Source organism: Girardinichthys multiradiatus, chromosome 6 (assembly GCF_021462225.1).
Source record: "Girardinichthys multiradiatus isolate DD_20200921_A chromosome 6, DD_fGirMul_XY1, whole genome shotgun sequence".
In the NCBI taxonomy this organism is placed as follows: domain Eukaryota; kingdom Metazoa; phylum Chordata; class Actinopteri; order Cyprinodontiformes; family Goodeidae; genus Girardinichthys; species Girardinichthys multiradiatus.
The window spans coordinates 16,579,634-16,606,643 of NC_061799.1; the positions used below are offsets into that span (position 1 = coordinate 16,579,634).

At 38.2% G+C, this 27,010-nt stretch overlaps 1 protein-coding gene across 1 annotated transcript in view; it reads left to right on the plus strand.

Annotated features, from left to right (window-relative positions):
• The window catches only part of map4l (microtubule associated protein 4 like), a 138,115-nt gene that overhangs the window by 75,163 nt on the left and 35,942 nt on the right, over positions 1-27,010 (plus strand). The window lies entirely within an intron of this gene.

Here is a 27,010-nt window from a genome sequence, read left to right on the forward strand (position 1 = left end):
ATAAAGCCCAAACAAATCAATACCCAGTTGGGTTTTATCAGTTTGACATTGTAAATTCAGTTACAAGGAATTAGTCTATGTTCCTCTTAACTCAGATTTCTGTATCTAAATATTACCTGTGGGGCACCATAGCAAACCAATTTTTTTCTCTGCATTGAGAACAGGGCTACAGTGAGATTTTATGGGTGGATTATTTTTGCTTCTTGTCCTCCTTTTCTCCCCCCATCTTGTTGCCTCCCTTTTTTCCACCGCTGTTTCTTTTCCTGTCTGTGCCTCTGATGCTATTCAATTACAATTTCCAACTCAGTTAGATTTTTGTTTTATCTGCTGTTTCTGTAACAATGAGCTTCTATTCCATGATTCCTGTATTGTCTTCCTTATCTCTTATGTGGACCAATCCGTCTCTCTGCCATCTCTCTGTCCCCCTCCACGTCTTTGCCCTTTATGTCTCCTCCATCCACCTCACATCTTCCCCTCTCTTGCTCAGACTCCCTGTGTCGCAGCAGCACTGTAATAATCACTGCATAGACGATTTGGGTTTAGATGTTGGGGGGGGTTGTTGGGTTGTTGGTGGACTAGGAGGGCGTTGTCAGGGAGACATGGGAGGTGGTTGCCATGGAAACAAGCAGACTCTGCAAGTGTGGGTTAGGGGGGTGTCGTGAAGGGGTGGACTGGGTGTGACAGGCAGGGAGCTCGAAGACTAAAAATAGATACACTCTGACAAGATCCTCCCCGTCCCCACAACCCCACCACCCCCAGCCTTGCTCACTCCTTCACTCTGCCCAGCACCACGGGCAACCAGCTGTAGTGTCTCCTCTTCCTGGTTTCATCCTTTGCCAGTTGATGCTATGCAATCCATGACCTTCAAAGACAGGACATTTGCTATTTTTAATGCAAATGCACACCAGCTGAAGAGTAATTATGTTTGTGTGGTGCTTTTAAAAACTCTTCGAATTAACAAATATTTTCTTTTGAAGTTTTTTTGGGATGTAATTTGGTGCAAGACAAATTTGACATCAGTTTTGTGTGCACTCGAGTTTTCAGAGATAATTTTCACTGTGCTGTTCATGAGATGCAGCTGTGCATCTGTAGGCAGAATAAAGTATATGCAAAAAGCAAATGACTAAAAGTTAAAATTGGGAGAAACCGTAGGCACTCCAACAATGGAATCAATAAGAAAGTCAGCTATTTCTCTTTATGTGTCTCCAGCAGATTTAGGAAACATAATCACATCTAAAGATACACTCTCACAAGGGTGTTATTCATAACAAAACCAGATTCAACCCGTGAATGAGGCATAATAAAGAAAACAGTGTCATTCGATTGGTGCATGAGCTGACTAATTAAAGTAAGCAGAGAGGTCTTAGCACAAATGGCTCACTTGCATGACTACCACAGCACTGCAGAGAGGCTACGTGTGTGTTGATATGAGAGCTTATCTTATCTATCAGCTCTGCTCATAGCTCTGTGATGTTCTGCTTAATGTGGGGAAAGTGTTGATCTGAGCCACAGCATTTAACATTAGCATACATTTGTAGTCAAAATGTTAATATTTTAGATATATATAGTCATTTATACACATGCCTTTACACATTAACATTTTATATTACGACAAAAGTCAAGGTCAAGTCATTTCAATTCGTATTGATCCAGTTCCTGTTGGACGGATATTTAATGGAAAGAACAACACATTTGACCTTGTGTTTGAACTAGCTGAAAAAAACAGGCCTTAAATGTCAACAGTATGGTTGTGTTTGAAGGAAAGTCCTAGGATCATTGTAAGCAACATTTTCTATCCTTGACCAGAGTTCACAGAGCATCTTTGAGATATTTCAAAGATTATTACCTATAAAAGGGGCGGGGGGGCCTTAGCCCTATTGTAAAAAAAGGAGCCCACGCGATGTTACCAACCATCAGTTCATATTTATGGTAGGTAATACCATAGGGATGTTTAAAACCCATATTGACAACTGATGATTTTAAATAATATGCTATAATTTGCTTATAATCCACTGCAAGGAAATGTTATTATATGATTCCAATTATTATTGTCATTGATCAGGTTTGACCAGGATTCATAATCTTTTGTATTTCATAGGAATTGACTTGAGTTTAAGATTTCAAACTTTTAGATTCATCTCCTGACACTCAAGACTTAAATACAGTCTTTTTCTCATCTATTCGGAAGTGAAAGCAAGCTGGAACATAAGCTCAGATCACAGCTCTGACAGGAGATGTGCAGGAATTCAAGATAGCACCGTGGCTGGCTGCTTCGGTACCACAGTCAATTGTACTTTGTGTTTTTTTTCTGTATTTCCACTGTAGTTGTGTTGCTACACTGCGGTCACTTTCACCAGAGAGCAACTCCTAAGCAATCTCTGAGCAGTTTTTCTCCTGTTCTCTTTTCTCCTTTTTTTTTACAGTGTCCTATCCGGCAAAGTAGCACACAGAATTTTTGTCGGAGTGCCAAGAAGAAACCCAACAGGTTTACCCTCATAAGTGGAGCATTACGTCTAACACTATAATGCTCAGCTTCATATTTATAAAATAAACATTTGTAGAAACTACTTTGGGATTATTTCAATTGCAGTGGACAAGGAGAGGAAAAAAGTAGCAAGAAAGAGAGAGGTCAGGCAAAAAGGAAAAAGGGAGAGAAGGAGAAAAGAATAGAGGAGAGAAAGAAGGGTGAAAAGAATACAAGATACACAGCTCAGTTCCACTGTCACTGCTCAGCCGATTCAAATGCCAGTGACCCCAAATCCAAAAAGAGGACACAACCCACCCACACGCTTCAGACCCTCCATGCCATCTGCAACCCCCATCGCTGCACATACTCCCTCACGGCATACCGCGCCAAGCAGGCAACCCACTTGGTGTCCTATGTTTTCTCTGATTTTCATCAATCCAGAGAGTTTTTCTGTCATTCATGGTTGGATGTGTGGCTGCTTTCTGTGGGATTTACCAGAAACGCAGTCGGGGCAAACAGGCAGGCGTGCTCTTCAGGGTCCACCCGCAGGTACTGCTTGCTCCGATCCCGTCTATCCACCTGGAGAATGTCGCTCCCTTATAAGCAAAAGGGATGAGCTGTTCCTTCTCAGCACAAGGAACTTGCCCTTCCTTGGATCTGCTGCACTCTGCTTCACCCAAAACTGACTCGGTGAACAAATCCCCGACTAGCATACTGGGCTTCCTTTGCTGGGCTTCCAGCTGTTTTGAGCGGACTGTAGTGTGGATCTGTCAGGGAAAAAGACAGGAAATGGAATATGTTTTTATACAAACAAAGGTTGTTTAACTGATGTCACAGAGTTACAGAGACAATGTCGTTTTTTTATAAACTTTAAACCTTTTTATTCACTGAGGGAGTTCTTGTTTGTTCTGGTCGGTGTTCACATCCCACCACAAGCCTGCACATCAGAGGTGGAAAAACAGCTCCCTGAGCTGCTAACAGGCATGGAGAAAAAACACCTAGACTCTCTTTATTGTTCTTGGAAATTTCAGTGGCTCAAACCTCTCAAATGAATTACCAAAATATAGACAGCATGTAATATGTCCCAACAGGAATAAAAACACACTGGACCACACACTGCCATTATTCTGTAATCCTGTGTGTTTAGGCTCATCCACATAACAAGACAGGTATAGACTGCAATGAATAATTAGGTCTGCAGAGGGGATCATCTGGGCTGACCTTTTCTCCATCCTGGACTTGTACAGGTCTAGGGTCGGGGCAGCTAACATGTCTGCAGATCTCACACATCCTGAACACAAACGGTTTAGACTTTTACCTTCAGGTCGGCGCTACATAGATTTGAAAAAACCCGGCGCCACAGCAACAGTTTCTTTCCTCAGGCAGTCTCTGATGAAGACAATGAGAACCTTACAATTCAATTCAGTTTTATTTATATAGAGCCAATTCACAACACATGTTGTCTCAAGGCACTTCACAACAGTCAGGTACATACATTCCAATTAATCCTAACCATTGAACAGTGCAGTCAGATTCAGTTATTCATTCAAATTGGATAAAGAGATTTTCTGTCTAAGGAAACCCAGCAGATTGCATCGAGTCAGAGATTTGTAGCAGTCACTACTCCTGGATGAGCATGTAGAGACAGTGGACAGTCACTGGCGTTGACTTTGCAGCAATCCCTCATACTGAGCATGCATGTAGCGACAGTGGAGAGGAAAAACTCCCTTTTAACAGGAAGAAACCTCCAGCAGAACTAGGCTCAGTGTGAGTGGCCATCTGCCACGACCGACTGGGGGTTTGAGAGAACAGAGCAGAGACACAAAGAGAACAAAGAAGCACTGATCCAGGAGTACTTTCTATGGGAAGGAAAATTAAATGTTAATGGATGTAGCTCCTTTAGTCGTTTCACCTAGAAAGAAAAAACAGATCAACTCTGAGCCAGTTTTCAAGGTTAGAGTCTGAAAGAGAGCACATAGAGTTTGTTACAGTTAAGCTCAGTCAATCGCCATGTCTAGAAGAGAGAAAGGGTTAAACACTAAAAGACAGGGCCATGTGGATCATCGGTAGAGGGTGAGCATTAAGTTGTTGCCAGCAGAAGCTCGGACAATTCCCCTCTCCAGAAAGGTGTCACAGGTAGACACAGAGCCAGGCCAGGTGTAGCTTCTAGGAAGAGAAAAGAGAGAACAAGGTTAAAAGCTGAAATAACAGCAAATAATGCAAAATTGGAGAGTAGTGTGAGAATGTAGCGAAGAGGGTGAAAGTGGTCATTATTTCCTCCAGCAGCCTAAGCCTATAGCAGCATAACTACACAGATAGTTTCAGTCAGCTACTGTGCAAAATAAGCATATTTGCACAACAACCTGCCTTTCTTTTGTTTCTTTTCTTTATATATATATATATATATATAAATATATTGACATTGGCATGTATATACTGTTTGTTGATCTTTATTTTATTTCCTCTAAATTTTATATATTTATACTAAATGTCTATATGCTGTGAACGCTTGAAACTGAAGTCAAATTCCTTGTTTCTGCACAAGCTTGGCCAGTAAAACTGATTCTGATTCTGATTTATGCACATATTTTTCTGTAAAATGATGAGCTTGATGTTCAGAACTGGAGTCTATTGATGGTTTATAGTAATCTGTTTATGTTAGCTGTAGCTTCATAATATTGACCTTCTGAAAGTCTCTCTTGTGCTTAGTGACATTGAGATGTTTCAGAACAAGCTGCATCATTACAGAGACATTTCCCTCCTATCAAATTAAAACCATGTTCTGTTTCTTCAATTGGAATGTCTCTTTCAGTCGCACATTACATAAAATATCTTTGTCATGACTTTAAACGATCTCTTTGCAATGATTGTTTGGTATGTTTTGCAATGAATGACCCTTGGGATCCCTCAATGGGCATTTCAGGAATTAAATAATAAATGAGCCAAAACAAATAGTGTTTTTATTTATGTTCTCTATTTATGTTTTTTTAATTAAGTGTTTTTTTACAACTATACCATTAAGTTGTAGTTTACAGTGTGTCTTGTTAATTATTTATATTTGACAGTAAAGATTTTAAATGTAGTGTTAGAATATGGTTTCCTAATAATCTTAAAAAGTCTCTAACTCAGAGTGAGGAGAAGAAATCTCTCCAAACCCTGTATAATGCATGTTGAGGTTGGAAAAATAAACAGAGAGATTGACAGGTGTTGACTACATTGTTACAAAAATAAACACAACTTTGTTTGATTTATTCAAAAAATTGACATTTCTACGGGTTAATCTCTTTCTATTATTTCTTTACACAAATACATATTTATATTTCTATTGGGGTAAAGTTTACACTTTATAAGTTTTCAGTCAGCTTTCTGCATGTTAAATTATATGTTAAAAGTTGAAATGCTTTTAAAGGTTCATGTATAAAATTAGATCGAAGAACATACAGTGTGGGATTTTGAATTTTAACCTACAGCAATGGAGTGTCATAGGCAGACTAGATAGCATTGCGATTTGAGAACTGACTTGAACTTGCCTCTGAAGGAGTCTAGATGTGACTTGCACCTGGTAAACATGACTTGTGGACATCTCTGGAGTCAACTGATGGAATCAGGCTGATGGAAATAGGGTGTAATATAAAAACCTTCTGAACATACAGTTAAATCATACATGATATTGAGCAATGTTATTAGCATTTGTTTCCACAATTCATCAACCAAAAGAAATAAACAGAAAACGCTAGGTAGGTACTTGGATTTCAATTGTTTGTTTACACGTTGAAATAAACCAATAGTGCTGCTCTTTCTTACATATATAACACTGGTATAATTTTCTGGCTAAGAAGTTGATGACGGAGAACTTTGGCATGTGTTTAAAACCGGTGTTTACAGCAGCAGAGTAAGGTTGCATATTTGTGGAGAACCGCCAGCAATAATGCCAACATAGAGCTTTAAATACTGTATTCTTTTGGTATAAATGCATGTAAAACCAAAAGGCTGATAAAGAACATTTTCGGTATGAAGGCCTGCATGTTACTCACTTTTTTTATATGGAGCTGCGGTAAAACATAAGGCACAACTCTCCATTAATGTGGTAGCACTAAAATGTGTCAAGCTCATGTCCTGAATAACCCACAGAAACCCCCCACCCCCAGCCCTGGACCTTTTCTGACCTTTTCAGATCCATCCATGTGACAAATACACATAAACTTTAATTGCTAAAGAGTCTGGACCTGGTAAAGGTAATGCAAAAGGGAAATATGTACAGAAGTGGTTGGATAAGTTGACATTTCATCAGGTGCTCTCTGGAAAGATTCCTGTTGTCCTGTTTTCTTATCAAATAGTTGTCCAGTGTTTCCTCAATTTTAGAGGCATGTCTATATGAAGCATAAGGAAAATCAGCACAAAAGTGGAATTCTGAATGACTGGATATGATTTCTTTAACAGATGGAAGAAACCATGCATGCATGTATATCATGTCAGAGAAGGGCTGTGGATCTGCAGAATTATATGTTAAAGGTCACTTTCAGGGGCTTTCAGGCATGTCAGTTCAACAGTCATCCTACTGACATAGGCCTCTGCTCTCTGTGTTTCACAAACACAAAATCAAATTTGATCCGTTATTAATTCAAAAGTTTGCTATACTTTACAGAGGCGAGATAATAAAAGGAAGTCAGTCCCGTCTTTTCAATTTCATATCAGTATGTCTCTCTTTAAAAATAAAAAAAGCCTCAGCCATCAAATTTAGGACTTTTGCTTCTTAACCATCTAATCCCTTTGAATGTTCGCACTAGCAGCCTCTGAGCCTGACCCAGCAGTTTAACAGCAGAGATGCCTGGATTTTGTGCTAAATATCCATCTTTTCCTGTATTATGAAACTAAGCAACCATCTAATGTCTTCCTCTTCCTGTCAGTGGCTCACTGTCCCTCTGTGATTACAGTTGGCAAATTGTTTATGGATGATTATGTAATGAGATTCATTCATTGTCAGCCATGCTTGACGAGCTGCTGCCCCTGTTATTTCTGCTCAGTCCCGGGTGTACTGGGGGAAGAAAAGTGGGAATGGTGCGAAGAGAAAGATGTTGGTGTTTAGAAAGCTTTTTCTTTTATTGAAAAAAGCATTCCAAGGATCTGCTTATATCTAAAACTGGCTTTCTCCTAGCTAATGCCAATAACTTCTCGACTTACTCTTATTAACGTCTAGTTACATGTTCACTGGTTGTCTGTGTCTTCTCTCTTTATTCCCTCTTGCAAAAGTATACATTCCCCATTTTTACTTTATTAGGTTTTATACAACAGACCAAAACAAGGTAGTGCCCATATGTGAAGTGGGAAGTTTATTTATACATAAATATCTGAAAAGCATGATGTGCATTTGTTTTCACTATTCTTTAGCAAATAATTTGTAAAACAATCTTTTACTGCAACTGCAGCTTCAAGTCTTTTGAGGTATGTATGTATCAGCTTTGCATGGAGACTGATCATTTTTTTCCATTCTTCTTTGCGAGAAAACTATCTATGAACAACAATTTCAGAGTCGGGCTACAAATTCTTACATGGATTTAGGTCTTGACTTTAACTGGGCCATCTTTACACTTGAATCTGCTTTGATCCAAAGCAGTCTGTAGTCTCAGTCTTAGGTCAAGGTTTTGCTGCAAGCTGAACCTCCTCACTTGTTCTCTAGGAGGTTTTCTTTCATGGTTGCTCCTTATTTAGCTCCATCCATCTTCCCATCAACTCTGACCATTTAACCTGTCACAACTATAGTAAGCATCCCCACAGCATGATGCTGCCACCATTTTTCACATTGGGGATGGTATGCTAATGGTGATGTGCAGTGTTGGTTTGTTCCACACATAGCAGATTGCATATATACCAAAAAGTTCAACCTTTGTCTCATGTGATTAGAACACCTTCTTCCACATATTTGCTGTGTTCCTTACGTGGCTTGTGGCAAACTGCAAGCAGGACTTCTTATAGCTTTCCTTCAATAATGGCTTTCTTTTTGCCACTCTTTTTTTCCACTCACTCTTTGGACTGCACAGCTAATATGTAGATCTAAGCAGCTCCTCCAAAGTTACCTTGACTGCTTCTCTAATTAATGCTGTCCTCTCCTGGCCTGCCTGTGAATTTAGGTCCACAGCCATGTCTTGGAAGTTTTGCAGTTGTGCCATTCTATTTCTTTTTCAGATAAATTCAACAGTGCTCATTGATGTGTTTAAAGCTTGGGATAATGTTCTGTAATCTAGGCCAGCTTTAAATTTCTTCCCAACTCTACAGGTGTACATAATTCTGTACATTATGTGTAAACCATTTTGGTGGGTCTGATGATAACTGGACCAGTATCTCTGAAGCATATTTTCCTCTGGGTAAAAGACAAAGATAATTAATATGATCTTAGTTCAACTTTTTATATTGATAAATTGTCTTATTATGCAGAATAAGACCACTAGCTGTTGTTGAAAATGTGTTTGAACAAATGTGCTGTGAAAAACTGGTGTTAGAATGTATTCTCTGGTAAATGCCCACTGATCTTCAATGGGAAAGAGCTCAAATAACATAACATAATGTTAAGCTGTTTTTACAGAGAAGTTCACATCTTAGTTTCTAACGATTGGGGGTAATAACTTTTGATATTAATCAATTTATAATAATAATACATCTATGTTACATAAAGTGCTTACATGCTACATTTTCACTGAAGCATCTGTTTGTTATTAGCTAAAAATGTTTGTGTGCTGCTCACCTCTGTGCTCGAAGACATTTGAATTTTCTATCCCTCTCATTTCTTTCCCTCTTTTGTTAGTAGTTTCTTGAGGAAAGACCTAACTTTTTCCTGCATTCTGCTCTTAATTTTATATGTAACCCTAGGTGCATAAAATGGTGCAGATTTTGACTAAGCCATTTTGCACATTTTTAAAGAGGTGATTGGAGCCTCAGGGAACAGACCAATACAAAATTATGTCTCTCAGCCATTAAATTCAGGGGTACTGGAGTAAAGGTGGCCAAATGCACAGCACACATTTCAGATATTAAAAAAATAAAGTGTGTATTCTTCCACCCCACAATTATGTGCTCTAGAGCTGTAAATACATTTGCAAGGTCGTAAACACATACACACGTTTTTTTGTGTGTTAAGACCTAAAAATGTATTCTTTGGGGAAACAGAAAATCTCAGGGAGGAAGAGGACACATTTTGCTGTCAGAGGCTTGTCAATCCTGCTTGAAAAGTTTGATTATAAATCCCTAATACAGTGTTGGATATCATTGAACAATTTTTAGAAACATCTGAGACTTATTTGAACATAGAGGTATCTGAGTAGTGTTGCACCTTAACATAAAAAAGATGGAAATTGTGAGAAAGTTTGGTTAATGCATTTGTTGTAACAGTGGTATAATCATAGAAGTACTATATCTGAATATGGCCTTAAGACATAAGTCAAACACACAGAAATCCTTAAGATATGATAGTTTCTTACATCAGTTGATCTTATTTTCAAAGCCTCCAGCCACTGCAGACGTTGACCCAAATTTCTGCTGAAAACAAACTCTTTTTTTTGGTAATTCAGTGAAAGGCAATAAAACGGTAGTAAGTCTGTCATATTAATACGGGATTTAGAACACTTCTGAAATCTCACAGTCATAAACCACTAGAACACCTCATAATATATTGCCTAAATGTTTCTCATCCCATTACTGAGAAAACATGACACCCATAAATGTTAAAACTTTGTAGGACAGCAGTATTCAGATTAAAACCATGCTTATAGTTTCTGCTATAAATTTTCATTGAGATGAAGATCGAGACTGTTTGCTGGTGAGGTCACTAAGTTTATTTGTCTATATAGAAGATGAGTTTAAACACTCAAGAAAAAATCCAGAGACCGCTTTGAAAGTTTAGAGTTTTTGAGACTTTATAATGCACATCTGCTAATCTGCAATGGGTAACTTGTCAAACCCACCAAAATATTCTACAGATTTTTAATAGCACTTAAAATGCTTTCTAGTAATAACTTTTCATGCTTTTAAACTACCATGATGACTACTTTACCAACAGAGACACTTAAGTGATCAAGACACAAAAATGAAGAGGTAGCTAATAAGTTATTATTGTGATTATTACAAGTGCTGATGATGGTCAGAGGGCCTGGTGGCGCCGATAGTATGGCAGCCTCGCTTCTGTCAGTCTGCCTCAGGCCAGCTGTGCTAAAAATGTAGCTTACCACTGTCAGTGTGTGAATGGGTGAATGACTGATTGTAGTGTAAAGCACTTTGGGGTCCTCGCACTAGATAAAGCGCTATACAAGTGCAGGCCATTTACCGTTTATTAATCTAAGATATAAGTCTTGATGCATCTCGTACTCAACATTTTGTCTGATTTCTCCCCAATCTGCAAAAGTCAGTCTAAAATTTACGCTTACTGTATCGGCTCTTTTTTTTTTACTCACTTTGTTTTCCCTTTCTGTGCTTCCAGCAATAACATTGTCTTGGATATTCCTTCTACATCTGCCATTGCTAAATGTCTACCTTTATAATTTTTTGTCTGATTCTTTTTTCCTCCAAACTTAAATAAGCATTGATCATGTTGACACATGGTATTGCTTTGTAGTGCAGTTACAATTTTAAAATTCAAGCACTTCTGTAGTGCCTCTCTAAACCAACTGCCTTTGAGGACTTTTTAAATTATTTTTAAATGTTGCAGCTGTTTTAATCTCCTATTATGTTAAGACATTGTTTGTCTTAACATACTTCTTAAGTCTTCAATAACTCTCAATTTGTACTAGACTATGTTTTCTAATTTACCTGGGTTGATCATCTATCTGAAAATTGCTATTATATAAAAGAATTATTAAATTTGTCCAACATACATAAATAAAGCATTAGATTTTGACCATTGATATTTGACTTAATTATGTATTCATCATGGTACCTGTTAGGGTGTGGTATACTGTATATTAGGCAGCAAGTTAAAACTTTTGTCCTCAAAGTTAACTGTGTTAGAAGTAGGAGAAATGGGCCACGAAGTGCCACGATGTCAGTGAATTTAACCAGGTCCAATTTGTGAGTGACTGAACATCTCCAACACTGGAGATTGTGGGATGTACCTGATCTGTAGTGGCCATTATTAATAGTGACCTGAGAAAGGAACAGTGGAACTTTGGCTAAACCCATATGCCGTCAAAGCTCCTGTACCCCAATTTCCTGAAGAAATTAACGCTGGTTCTGATAGAAAGATTTCAGAATACAGTGTTTTGCAGTTTGTTGCATATGGGCCTCCACAGGTCACTGAGGGACTGTGAAATGACCCCGTTTCCCACAAAAGAATTAACAATAGATACGGGATATCAGAACTGAACCACAGAGCACTGGAAAAAAGTGACCTTGTCTGTTGAATCATGATATTTTTCACATCTCATGGATCGCCCAGTGATTGTGCATCACTCTCCTGGGGATCACATGGCACCAGAAGTCTCTATGGGAAGAAGGTAAGCTGGCGGAGGCAGTGTGATGCTTGAGGCAATGTTTTTCTGCAAATGTTTGGGACCTGTCATCCATATGAATGTTACTTTGACATATATACCACCTACCTGGGCAGTGTTAGGAGCCATGCAAAACATGGGTACATAGCATGAACATACATACAATAAGAAGTTTGAGATTTTGACTTGCCTTCCAAATGTCCCTGATCACAATCTAATCAACCTTCTGTGGGATGTGCTGGACAAAGAAGTTAAATCCATGAAGGCCTCAATGTGCAACTTGCAGGACCTGAAGGATCTCCTGCTAAAATCTTGCCAAATATCACAGCACACTTTCAGGGGTCTGGCGGAGTCCATGCCTCAGTGGGTCAGGGCGGTTTTTGCAGCAAACGTGGGGCTTGCACATTATCAGGCAGCTGGTCATCATTTTATGCCTAATCTGTGTATATTTTACAAGACAGAATTTGTTGCTGTTTTTTTTTTTCTCTAAAATTAAATGACTGTATAAACATCCTTTAGGAGTGGGAAATGTATATTTTTGCCAGACATGTAAGAAACACAACTCCAGTCAATCAGGATAATAACAGTCTTCAGTGATGTCTTGCAAATCTCTTCTTGTGTCTCTCACTATGTATCAACATGTGAACAGTGGCTGTCACAAAGCAGCTGAATAACTGTAACAACCATGGATCTACTGGCGCGTGTATTCATATGTGCATGTCTGTTGGCCAATGTTGTGGTGTGTGTGTACAAGCTTGTGTCTTAGTTTGTGTTCGCCTGTGCACGATCGTCACCAGGGGCTGGATGCTGAAATTCAGCTCCAGCGAATGAGGGAATATTCGGGGTGGTCATGTGACTTTGTGATGTCAGAGCGAGAGAGACAGAGAGAGAGAGAGTAAGGTGCAATTTAGCCCCACAGCTGATCTGTGCAGCACTCAGAAAGAAGCTGAGACAACCAGACACAAACACACACGCGCGCACACTTTTGCTCTTTCACTCCCATGCACTTATCTCCTTTCGTCTGTAAGCACACATGCACTTTACGTGCCTGACATCCATGCAGTTACACACAAAGACAACTGCAAGGCATCACTCTAAAACTGACAGGGGATCATTTCTTTTCTCTACTTCTCAAGATCACAAGAGTTTGCCAAGTGAAGACTCATCTGCCTCCTGTACAGGACTAATAGGACACTTAAGGCAAAAGAAAGCAACTGAGAACACAGGAAGAGGAAACAAAAAGGACAACCATAAATAAGAGAGTGAAAAAGGCTGACAAGCATACAGGTTTGAGCGAAGATCAACAGAGGAAGACCAACTGCAGTTCAGGAGAATGTCTTTCCTTTCTGGCTCTCCCTGGCAGCAGCCTGGCATCATTAATGGAAACAGTGGGTTTGGACAACCTTCCAGTGGGTATCAGCAGCAGCATCAACAACAGCAACACAAACCTTCCGGTACCCTCTCCAGTGCCAACATCCCTGCAGTCATGGCCTCTTCTCCACTGTCACCCTCCAGTCCAGCTGCTCCCCAACACAGTGACTGGCATTGCCAAGGCCAGATGGCATCAGGGGCGGGCACTGCCACAGCGCAGTCAGGATCCAGAATAACTTTGATGGTAGATGAGGTGACATTAGGGCAAGGTAGCTCTGAGGGAAATTCATCTGGGATGATGGCATCAGGAATGCAGAGCTTCACCACACCATTGCTGAATATAGAAGATGATTGGTCTGGACCAGGAAGGCCAAAGGAAGATGGACATACGGTGGGAGGGGTTGGGGGTGTATTAGGGAGTGCGGGGCAGAGCCCTAGGAGCCCCCTGTCATCACACTCCTCCCCAACTTCAACAACACCCTCCCCTTCTCTCTCACCAGTGGGAGTGTTTTCAAATTCTGTCCTTGACCCTAAACCATTTGGACACAGCGATCTCCAGCAAAACATGGAAGGATTTCACCGTGAGGGATCTCAAAAAGCTGTTCAAGGAAACATCTTCCCTTCAGGTTCTAATCAGGTCCCAGAGCATCAGGACAAAATCTCACTAAACCCATCCATCACCAGAAGTACAATTTCAAGTGAAGCAAATAAAGAGGATGAGAAGATAATAACCGGACAGCTGTTGAAAATTCCGAAAGAAGATTTGAATGCAACTAATCCTGGAAATCAAATGCTCAAGTCATACTTAGAAAAGTCAGGTTTAGATGTACCTACTCATGTGTCTGACCTGACGAGTAGCAAAGCTGGTAGCACTGCAGGGCCAACAACACATGCAACTCCATCTCTATCCAATAGAGCTGCTGGTAATACTGCTCTGAATGTTGTAGGAGGGAACAGGCTGGACGGAGAAAACTTAAGCCATACTGAAACGGAAAGAACAGCAACACGTGTTTCACCAAACAGCATTGTAACTAAGACAAGAGTTGCAGGTCCTGACCTGGAGCAGCCTTTAAATCAATTTGAGGATATCAGAGAAGGATCTTGTGCTACACCAAACAGAGAAACCAAAACAACGAGAGGTAATGACATCCCTCAGCGGACTGCAGTGAGACGTGCAATGTCAGACTGTTCACATCTGTCTGTTCCCATGGTAATGGCCGGAGCATACCCTACAGGTATGGCCATCACACAAGTGATGGCACCCAGGATGCCAGATTTCATCCCAATGGGAACACCCTGCCCACCCAGAGCCCCTTACCCTCATGTAGCTGTCCGTCGCTCACTCACAGTCACAGACGGCACTGAAGGCTCTGCTTCATTGGCAACAATGATCTCAACTCCTTTAATGATGTCACCTATAGTGCCATCATCTCCTCCCCCTAGGAGACATCATGGGAGTTGTGAAACCAATGTTCTGCTTCCTGTTCCAACTCCTGTAGGACCACTGGCTAACAGCACCCAAGATAGTATGACAAAAACAACCGGTAAGATCTCTTTCTTGTATGATGTGTTTCTGGGGTCAAATGAGAAACTAAAATACGGGATCACATTTCAGGTATGGACATAAGCACATGTTCGCACTTGGTGATCCAGTCAACTCACTTCTTTTAAAGTCTGTTTTTGCTAGTTTCAACAATCCAATCAAAAACATTTAGTTAAAATTAGACCTGTCATGATATTGAAATTTCAAACTCCATACTGACACTAAAATACTTCACAACGTTTTTCAAGGCATGGTCTTCTTTCTCATAATTATCAGAAAAATGTATTTTATTGTGTTAATTAGGGGCAAACCAATAACTAAAAGACAATTCAGCTGTAATTCATAAAGTGTTCAGGTTCTGTGTTTCTGGTGATTTTGCTTCATATCTTCTTTGATGTGCTTCAGTCAGCAGGGTACGTTGCCACTGATTCCAACTAGCTTCTAATTGTTAGCTTCAAACTGAGTCCACTGTTTGTTAACAGTGTGTAGCACCTGTGTTGTCATTTTATTGTTAGCCACATTAGCCGCTAATGCTGTTATAAATGAACAGTGAATTTATGGGTTTGTACCCTCAGTGGGACAGTGCTGGGGCTCCCAGTAAATTGCTTATATTTAAACAGATCAACTTAACTTATGCTGTCTCCAATGTTTACTACTTAACTCTTGCAGATACAGAAACTTGAGTTACCATTTTACAAGATCAAATGTAAACCTGTCTCGTCCTTAAAATTCTTTGCGAAAGTTATAGTGCTACCCAGCTTTGTAACTTTGTAGCCAATACTCAGTAGTACAGCTACTTTGACTTGTGTATCACCCTTACATAAAGTACCTCTGAACAACTCCTTTGCTATTTTGCATAAATCGGCTGTTTTCTGGATGTACTTGCCATGTTACCAGAGTTGTAAACTTCTAGTAGAAGCTAGCTGTTTTGATTCTCAGCCATGATTGTTCAGGTGAACCTCTCCAAAGGAGTGAAGGGGCTTAGTGTCAATGTGTCTGTAGCTCTGTTGTGTGCCATCTTGGACAGATGAAAAGTGTTCCGTTTGTATCAAATTTTGTGCAGATTAAAATCTTTAAAGAATGTTTTTTATATATAAAAAAGCTAGTCTCATATATACTTCTTTTACAATCATCCTGTAAAATTACATGTACTTCAGACATAGGTGGTGATCTTTTTATCTTATCTCTTGGTCTTGTTTTGATCCACTGTATTTCAGTTTCTGAACCTATAGCACATCACCCAAAAAATAAGTCTTCAAAGGGTTACATCACAAGCTCATTTTTTTTTTATTGTCATTTTCATCAAAACGTTGATGCGCCTTTGCATCCAGCGTTGGCTTTGACTGAAAAAAAAAACTAAACTTTGAATTAAAATTTAAGATATTTTCATTAGTAATGTAAATGTAGTTAAAACTGCTGGAAACAGCTTTATGAAATGCATCTTTTCTGCACATTAACATCCCTTTCATGTTTAAGTTTGTGAAAGTAATATTGATAGTAAAAGCACAAATGGAGGCTTTTCAAGCAGTGTTTTGTATATATTTGAAATCTACTGTGAAAAAACTAATTTGGATTTCAAAACAAGGGATGAGTAAGTTCAAGGTTGTAATATTTTGTCGATTGGTGCATGCCTTCTCAAGAAAAAAGGGGAAAAGGTGATCAGAGAAGCAAAGCATCCCAGGTAGTTAGAAGCACATGATTATATCAGTGGAAGTTAGTGGCCCAATGATTTAAGTTAAGAAGTCTTTTTTATTAAAAACCTCCTGATTAATGTTTTCTTTCCTGACAGAATTTTAAATGGTTAAATCAGTAGGAGTGGTTAGTTTCTTTAAGCCTCATTTCATTACTGTATTGCATTTAATTAAAGAAATGTCATACAATAGATTAATTGTTTATTGTTCTCTGATGATCCATGGGAATGGCGTTTTTAAAGCTGATGTAACATAAATTAAAGTCAGTGTAAGAGAATCACTCATCAAGACTAATTAGCTGCTTTAAAATTGTAATGATAGTAACTGCACTAATTTCCTTCTTTTGCCACTGAAATGTATTTTCTCCATTTAGATTCTTCATATATCTAACTGTTATCAGCCCATCCAGCAGCTTTTTCAGCCTTTCAGTTTACAGCTGACAGAAAAGCTGAGACATTGATTAGACATCGACTTTGACTGTACTCATTCAAATATAGAGCAGCTATTTCTAGCATTGTCTGTCTCTGTGGGTTTGTGTAGGCACTCATTTGGATGTGTGTGTGTGCGTGTGTGTGTGTGTGTGTGTGTGTGTGTGTGTGTGTGTGTGTGAGTAGGTGAACAACTTCCACTGACGTGAATCTTACCGATTTTAAAGGAAAACGCCTACGTAAACACAGAGTAGACACCATGTCTGCTCTCTAAGATGTTCAGTCATTCTTTACCAAAAGAAAGCAATGTATCATGGATGTGCTCTCACGAAAAGAGTAGCAGACCGTTGGTAGTGGTAATTCTTACCTCAGTGGCAGTTTTTGATATGGGCATCATGGGAGGTTGCCCAGGGGTGCAATATAATGTGAGGCACATGAGCACATGTTGAAAAAATAAATAAATCGTTTCAATAGATCGTTTTTATCTCTCAGCTGCAAAAGAGTTTTGTATCGTTTATTTGCATGACCAGTCCAGTTGTTGAGTAGGCGCACCCTAACCACTTGGACTGCATAGTATTTGCCCCCACCCCACCACTGAGACCATTTCTTGGATTTTGATTAGTTTTCAATAGGCATAGCTGTTTGGTGTCAATTAGAGTGGCACATTGTCTTTCAGACTGAGCCTTTGTGGGGCGAAATGCAAGTGAACCCGTGACGTCTTTTCTGTCATTAGTAAAATTATCTCAGTTCTACCTCCATCAGGAAATATGAAGAACTTATGTAGAAGCAGCTAATAAGAGGAGAAATGTAGTGGTAACAGGGTAACGCAACGTGGCCCACCTTACAAGCTTGATGCTAGTCGTGAACGTCTTGTTGCATGCAACTTTTGGTACAACTGGATCCAGTTCCACATCGCAGAAAGCTTTGAGAGAGATTAAACATCACTCTAAAAGTAAAAAGATTATTTGAGGTAAGGGGAAATTTGTTTGTCAGGTAGTCTGCAATATTATAAGTCTGTGGCATTAATTCTAAAGGCCAGGTTGTTGTTGTTTTGGTGTTTTTGGTGGAACAAGGATGGTTCCGGAGGTTTTGTGGTGAAGGTTAGGGTACCTCAACAATGGAGCAAGTGAAGCAACTGCTACCCATTTTTAATACTGGGGTAACAAATTTATGTTTCTGCTCTACCATTTTGGACTCAAATAAACCTGATCGCTCCCTGCAGGCCAATAGAATTACAAAGTAATTTCTTATTATACATTCATGTTCAGTAAATTAGAACATTATTGAAAAGTAACTCAATATTTGAAACACATTACATAGATTAATTACACGCAGACTGATGTTTTTCAAGCCTTTAAGTCTTTTTCGGCTGCTCCCTTATTCAAGCAGTTGCCAGAGCAACTTATTACAACTTTTACACAGAGTTTTTACACTAGATACCCTTCCTGACGTAACAGGGATTCGAAGCCGGGTCCCTCGAATCAACGACACGGACTTAGCCCACTACATAGCTACAGAGGGTCTGATGCTTTAAGCCTTTGTTTTTGTTAATTATGAAGATGTTCCACTTACAGCTAATGAAAACGTGACAATTAAGATAAGAATATTACATCAGACCAATAAAAAAACATTATTCATACAGATATGTATTAAGAGTGAGTCTCGGGGTCTACTGTGCTTGGGGCTACTGATGTGGTGGCCACCAGGATGGGGTAGGGGGTTATTGAGGCTCCATATTTTTCCAACTTTGCTCCCCCATTTTACTACATAAATTTGCACTCATGATTAAGGGTCATGATTTGATTCAAGACTTTGTGATGGACAAAGCTGACAATATTGACATCTGTTTGCTGCCTTCTGAATGGTTTTGATTTGCATTAACTTGCAGAAGGAGTAGCTCACCCTGGGCAGCATTCATGCTAAAACCACCACTGACATTATTAACTATTGGATTAATGAGCTTAGTGCATTTTTTAAACCGTGGGATCGATAAAACATGTATCTATCTTTGGTTGGTTTTCTTATGTTGCTTATAAAATAAGGGCAGATGGCAAATCCAGACAAACATAATCTGATAGCACTATGTTTTACCTCATGGCGTGTAGCCTGTCTGCAGCTTGTTATTGTGCAGTTAAAGGACAGTAAAGGTGAACGGCTCCAGGTGTAGCATTGGATCCAAAACGGGTCAACAGATGCAGGAGGGGTGTGCAGCATTTTTGCACACCCAATTTTCCCAGAACAATTATAAACCCAAATCTTTTTATTTAACAAATAATTTAAATATTTTGTTATTCTGATCAAGATCATTAGTTTAAATACAATGTTAAGCACTTTACCTTGTGAAGTCTAAAAAGTCGACGTATTGGTTTGTGCTTGTCTGAGATGCTGTGACGTCTTTCTGCAGTTCATAAAAGCAGTGGGTGCAATTTGTACATACACCATCTTCCATTTCTTGACTGTTCACATTAATTCTGAATTGTTACGTATTATTATTTAGCATGTATATGGAAGTAAAATAGTCTCTTTAGAATCAGACATTTTTTAGACATTGAATATATTACACTGAATTTTTATGCTGTGTAGTTATGTATGTGAATGTTTTTTGTACTTAAAATATGCCAGCAAAAATTCACCTGCAGAAATTCGCCTGAAAGAATTCGCCTGCAAAAATTCGCCTACAAATGTGTTGACCTTCTGGTGACTCAAGCCAAAGCAATCAGCACTCGATCGAGTCGAGAGTCTTTTAGCCAATCAGATTACGCTCATTTGATCACGTGACACACCATTGCCTTGGGCAGAGGCGAGTCTCTTAACAGTTTGCTGGATAGCGGTTTAATGAAGATCAGTGATGAGACTTTTCTGCCAAAAATATATTTTATTATTATTACAAAACGGCAGGTAATTAACAACCATTTGAATCTCATCACTGATCTTCATTAAGCCACTATCCAGCAAACTCTTAAGAGACTCGCCTCTGCCCAAGGCAATGGTGTGTCACATGATCAGATAAGCGTAATCTGATTGGCTAAAACACGCTCGACTGATCGAGTGCTGATTGCTTTGGCTTGAGTCACCAGAAGATCAACACATTTTCAGGCGAATTTTTTCAGGCGAATTTTTGCAGGTGAATTTCTGCAGGTGAATTTTTTCAGGCGAATTTTTGCAGGTGAATTTTTGCTGGCAAATTTTAAATACAAAAAAAAAAATCACATACATAATTGCACAGGTCAAAAATTCAGTGTTATAAATTCAATGTCTAAAAAATGTCTGATTCTAATGAGACTATTTTATTTCCATACATGTAACAGGTTTCTTATATCATAATACCTCACAATGATTTCTAGTACAAATTTGCTGCACTTTTGTGATCAAAAGCGCAGGTGTAGTTTGTACCGCATGCAAGACAAGAGCAACCGATGTATGTACCGGATTTTATTTACATTGCAGTCACACAAGCTTGACTTGTTTTAACACAGTGCCTGTCCAAAGTGCATTTAACTGCCATTGATTTTATGTTCTGCAACAATCATTTCCTACAAAGTAGCAAAAGTGGATTAGCTTCCTTGTTTGTTGCCCTAAATTCTGAAATATTCAATGTTTACCAGACTTGTTCAATCTGGGGTCAAAACTGCTTTAAATAAGCTTTCTTGTCTTATTTGACGATAATATTCAATTTAAATAGTTCTTTTTTGATTTCAGTGAGTGGTAAATCTAACAGACAAATTCTGTTTTAACAGCCAGGCAGTTACTTATTTGACAAACAGCTGTTATACAGGTTCCTGAATTAATGTATTGTAGAAACCCTTTGCATGTTAATATAAATTAACTCGAGGACAGAGATAACATACTCACCTGAGGATGTCCTTGGTCAAAACACAGCGACTTGTAAAAGTATTCGGGGGCCTTGAACTTTTTCACATTCTGTCATATTACAATAGCAAAATTCATTGTATTGTGTTGGGACTTGTGTGAGAAATAAACACAAAGTGCCACATAATTGTAAAGGGGAAGGTAATTTATGCCAGGTTTTATTTATTCATTTATTTACAAAAACAAATCCAAGTGTTGCCTGTATTCAGAACCCCTGAGTAAATCATTTTTAGAACCACATGTTGCTCTGATTAAAGTTGCAAATCTGTTGATTTTTTTTCATTTCATCTTTGCACATCTAGAGATTTACATCTTTGCCTGTTCTTCTTTACAAAATAGCTCAAGCTATAAATTTTCATAGTTTAAAGTGACCAAAAGTGTGCAAAATGCAGGGATTATGAATACTTTTGCTAGGCACTGTACATGTGTTTTACTTACAGAACTCATGCTTGATTAATGCACAAGTGTAACACAGATAGAAAATGCATTATTTTAGTGATTGAGTGTTGATCACCTGCTGTAAAATATCATACATCCCAATGTCTAAATCAGCCAGTTATTTTGAAGTCATCTCCGTATCTTTTTTTTTCTCAATCAGAAACAGTTCTTCCAGCACATGCATCTGATTGCCAGCAGCGATATATTAGCTTTCAGATAGCTTTTCCATGTTCTAAGTTTGCAGGTTCATGCAGGATGAGTCATTAGGCTGATGTTGCAGGGCACAGCGAGACAACACTTAAAATTGCCATTTTATAAGCAACAAATCACCAGTTTGTTAATTGAAAGCTATTATATCGCAACCTCTATTTTTAGGTAATAATTTGTGAGTATAGCATCTGTAGATTAAGCAGACTGCATATATATTTTGAAGAAATCCTGTTCAGTAATTAGGGCAGCTCATGTGTCTGGTTTTTTACATTACTTGTTAAATAAATAGCACTGTGGCTTTTTTGTCAAAGTATATTTTTATGCATGCGTAGCATATTTATAACAGTGTGAGGTTTAAGGGTGCAGTTTGGAGGTTTCATTGTTCTGAGAGTGCGTTTATTGGCTATTATTGTTATCAAATATGAGAAATGTTTACTCTGTAGTTCGCCACATCTGTGACAGGGCAACAGAACAGGTTTATTAGGACATTTTTAAGCACAATCCCAAGGAGGAATATTTTAACCAATGAGTTTAGAAAAGAGAGTAGTTGCTATACATCTATTTGGGGCTGCTGAATTCCTGGAATTTGCTTTTGTTGTCTAAACTGTCACCATCTTTGACGGTCACTACAGAGAAAGTTCTAGACCTCCCATTGTTGATTTCTGGTTTCACCAATTTGGATACAAGGTATTTTCATTAGAGAGGGAGCTCAAGAAGTTGAAGAGGGCATTAGAGGTTGGAGGGTTCTGGCTGATCCATTATGTCATTAAAATCTCTTTTTATTTTCTTTGCTTTTCCATGATGGAAATGGATTCTAATCATATGTTTCCTTTGTCAGACACCAAAACACTGCAGGGAGTCCGGAACATTAAAATTCATGAGACTGCGCAGAGAGGCTTTAGGAAAGCTCTGCAGCAAGTTCTGGGTTATCATCGCACTAAACCTAGCATTGCCATGTTGAAATTGACTTCATTAGAGCTACTGGGAGAGATGTACAGGCAGATCACTTATGCAGATTTTAAACGGCTTCAACTGAACACTGTGTAGCATTTCCTTTTCCATGACCAGGCAGTAGCTGTTCTGTTTTCTTTACTCTAATTGAACACAGCCACATTTACTCGCCAGACTGAGCCAGCTTTAAGATACAGGTCTGAATAACATAATAATGGTATGCAAAGTAATGGCAGCAACAGGCTGAATGGGCTGTGTGAGATAGTAGTGAAGAAGACAGCAGCAAATTAACAGGGATTCCAAGACCTAAAAGCAGCAATCATACAGACAGTTCAGTACAGATCAAGATGAAGGGGCACTGCTTGCAGTAGCTTGGCCTGTCCACTGTCTCGGTTATGTAACAGACATGATGGCAGCCCCAAGAGCGATGGTGCTTTTCTTACCCCAACTCTCCCAGCTGTCTGTCTTTAACCATCCCCCTTACATAAACTTTGTGACCAAGAGTTTCTCCTTCAGATTATTACTTTACAAATTCTTCTTTTTTCCTGCTCATCTCTAACCAGCTAATTTAAACAGCGCTCCAACCACCAGGTATTAGTAGAGATTATTGGAAAAGGTGAAGGTTCATTGAAAAATACAATGAAACATGAAATCAGGATGGATTTTCCTGTTCCCATCCACATGCATTCTACAGTGCTGTGAAAAAGTATTTGTCTCCTTTCAGATTTCTCCTGTTTTTGCATTTTATCTCACTGCATGTTTCCCTAAGGTTTGGGGGATCATTGAGATGGTTTGTGGGACATGTGAGATGAGACTTTGCCTTCTATTTGGTGAGCGTTGCTTTTCACCTTCTTTATTGTTGAAGCATGAACACTGACGTTACACAGGCAAATGAGGCCTGCAGTACCTTAGATGTTGTTCTTGTTGTTTTGTGACCTCCTGGATGAGTCATTGATGCATACTTAATGAAATACTGGTAGGCTCTTACTGGTGGCTTTTTAACACGTTCAGATTGATAGTACCAATCACCTTGTTTCTCATGTGCTCTTGAATTTCTAGATCCAAGCATTATGTTGAGATGTTTTTGTCTACTTAATGTTGTTAGATGGGTTCAATGTACGTGATTTCTTAGTTCTGTAGGGCTATAGAGCTGTATCAAAGCTTAACTGTAGCTAATGACATTGAACAAAAAAAAACTATTTTATCACAGTTAATTCATGATCTAACAATGGCATTAATTAGTTTTCACATATGTCCAACTCCATAAATTTTAATCCTTAATAAATAAAAATCTTAATTTGAAAAATTAGAAAAAATCTAAACATAAGAAATCCTTAATAGGGCAAATACTTTTCCGTGGCACTGTATATGTCGTCCAATTCCAGGGACTGACTTAAATTCTAATGTGAAGATTTGCAAAAGTGAAACCCCTTTTCCACCCCGTGGCAGGACTTAATGTTCTACAAATTTTGCTTTATTTCCTTATGTTTTGAACCACTTTCAACATGTTTGACATTTAAACATACATGACATGATACGAAACACTGTCACCAAAGCTTTACAGGAAGCAAACTTGGTGTTACCATGTGTATAACTAAGACTCTAGCTGTTCTGGATTTTTTGTTACCAGTACAGTTCAGAGTTATTTCAGATAAAGTTAATAAAATCAACTAATTAATGGCGTATCTTTGAAATCTAAGTATCTTTAAAGGGCAGTAAAAAAGACTACTTTTGATCAGTATTACACTTAATAACTCAATGGTAACATTCTAGATGCTGCAGTATTTGTTTCTCTTGATTGCAACAGATATTTTGTCCCAGCTGGAGTTTCGGCAATAATATTCTGCACCAACACAGGTTTACTAGGTTAAAAAAACTACCAAGATGTTCTACCAACACATCTCCCAACATGGACATACCTTTCATTATTTGGGATGTGTTGCTCATGCGGATGATGCTTGCCTAGCTTTTAAAAGTTTACTATTTTTTCATATGACTCATTGATCATTTGGCTTTTGATTTATTTTAGTTTGGTTTCAGCAGTTTGGTTCCAGCAGAAAGAAGTTGCTGTTCTGTTTCATAAATTTAGTTGTTTGATTTAAACGTTATGAATTTTAATATGATGTGTTTCAGCTGCACTCTGCACAGCTATAACAGCTAAATTGAGAACTATCAGGGGATATATGAGCTTTGTGTGTGGTGCACATCTCATGCCGTTTTATCAGGAACTCCAGTATCAACCGTTTAAAAATGCCTTGACTCAGAGCGGATCCCAAGTGTTGAATCTTGGTCATGTTTTTCTAACTGCAAGTCTGTCACATTCTCTTTTTATTTTGCAGGTTCTTTTCTGCAGCTTTTAACAATACACCTATGAGAAGATTACAAAAATTTAAAAAAGAAAAGGTCTTGCTTGAGAATCCTAAAGACTGTTACAAATCCAATCTGTTGTTCACAGTCAAAATTTAAAGAGTTTTTATAACAGAATAAAGCCAATGTGTTAAATCTTAAAGTACAGAGATGCTAAAACTCTGCGCTTACCAAACTGTCTACTCCCCCTCTCTGTCGGGATTGAAGATGACCGCGTTGACATGGATTTTGAGGAGACCACATGTCACCATTGTGAGCACTTACATAAGGCAGTGCATTAGACTAAATGGGTTGTCCTGTTTACCAAGCAGACCTAGAATCATCTGCTGCCATGACCTACATAGACTCTTCCACTTGGATGTTCAAATCTATAAATAACAGAAGTGGAGATGCATCTGGGAAACAATGTGATGTGATACATTTCTGTTGGTGAAAACTGTTTCACTTATCAGAACTGCAGTCAGAGTGTTTTTGGTTAGGTGACGGAGTTTATTCAAGTTTGCATTTGTTAGATGTTTAAATGTTTTGAGTGTGAGCATATGTATGGTGATAAAGCTTAATTGTAAAAGAAATAGAGGACAAAGTGCATAATCATGTTACTAGAGCCTATTGGATATATTTAAATGAAGAGAATGCTGCACTTTTAGTCAATTAAGTAAGAAACACGTTAGAATGGATTAAGTTCTTGATTTCCAGAGCATTGAGATTAATGCAGATTAATTAGGATAGAACTGGACTTAAAATGTGTTTTTAAAATGAAATGAAAGCAACAAACTAAACATTTTACAATCTGTTTGCAGTGCTCTCCTAAAGCACAACTTCTTGTGTTGTCACATTTTGAATGAAGTTTAAACTTTTAATGAACCGTATTAATGCAAAATGTACCTTTTTTATTGCAGATTATGGAATTATTAACATATTTTAATTTTTTTAATTTGGATTTGACATACTTGAAGATGTTTCTTTAATTAAATATATCAGTGAGTTGTAAACTTTATTTTAAAAACAGTACTTTTAAAAGTCAGAGTGGGAATGTGTGCTTAGCTGATTTTATGACAGCTGCAGTGATGGAACCCTGCATCCATTTCTTCCACAAAACACACATTAATTTCCTTCAGGCAGATTGGGGCAAAACTAATGAGACACCCCGCTGCTTTTTCTGGTACGGTCCAACTAAAAAAATCCTCACAACGAATACTGTCAATATCTGTCACAGTGTCATTATCAGTGCCCCTGTAATTGCAGTTTGCATGTGAATATACTTATTTACATGTCTTACTTTTCTAATCAGTTCTTTGGTGAGCGATTTTAGGACAATGTCACCCTCATTTGTGTCTTCTAAACCATTAAAAATCAGGTATTTCAAGCAGCAGCAGAACTCCCGAGCTAATTAATGCAGCCTTCAACTGGTAGGCCTCTTTTGAAAGATCACCCACACACAGGCCTGTTTGTTTCCTAAATGACATAGATTTTTTTTATTTCGAAATGAACACATTTTTGTTAAACAGTAGGTAATAAATCTGCCTGATAACAAGTGCTAAAAACTTGTTTGCAGATTAGAAAAAATGCCCATATATTAAAAATATTGTTAGTTTTAATAATGATTTTTGTTGTTTATTATGAATAAAACTTTTTTATTCTGTGGACTAACCTGTCATTTTAAGTCTTTAAATGGTAAACAGTATGGCTTCTTTTATTTAGACTTTCAACACATTTATTCTGTTTAAATGTTACACTTTGAACAAATTTATTCAGTTTGAACTTCTTAAATAGTTATGTTGGATTTGAAATGTTTACATCCCACTTTTAAAATGCCACATTTATGAGATGTACAGAAATGAGACCATTATGAATCATTTGAAAACACTTTCACTAAATATTCTTCATTATTCAACTGAAAAAATATACCAAAAGAAAAACAAATATGATATACATAAAAAAAAAATCTTTTTAAAAGTGTAAAATAGCTGCGGTAACCCGGATGCATATTTCCACATTTAAAACTAATACTTTGTGGAAAAACCTAATTATAAAATTTTAGCTTTGATAAGTTTACATTTTGAAGCAAATCTTATTAACCTGAAATAATTTACATTCTACAACTAATGCTTTGGTTTGCAGAGACATGTAAAAGGATTAAAATGATCTTATTCTACAAAAAAAAGATAAAGGAACAAAAAATATACACTGGATGTCAAAAG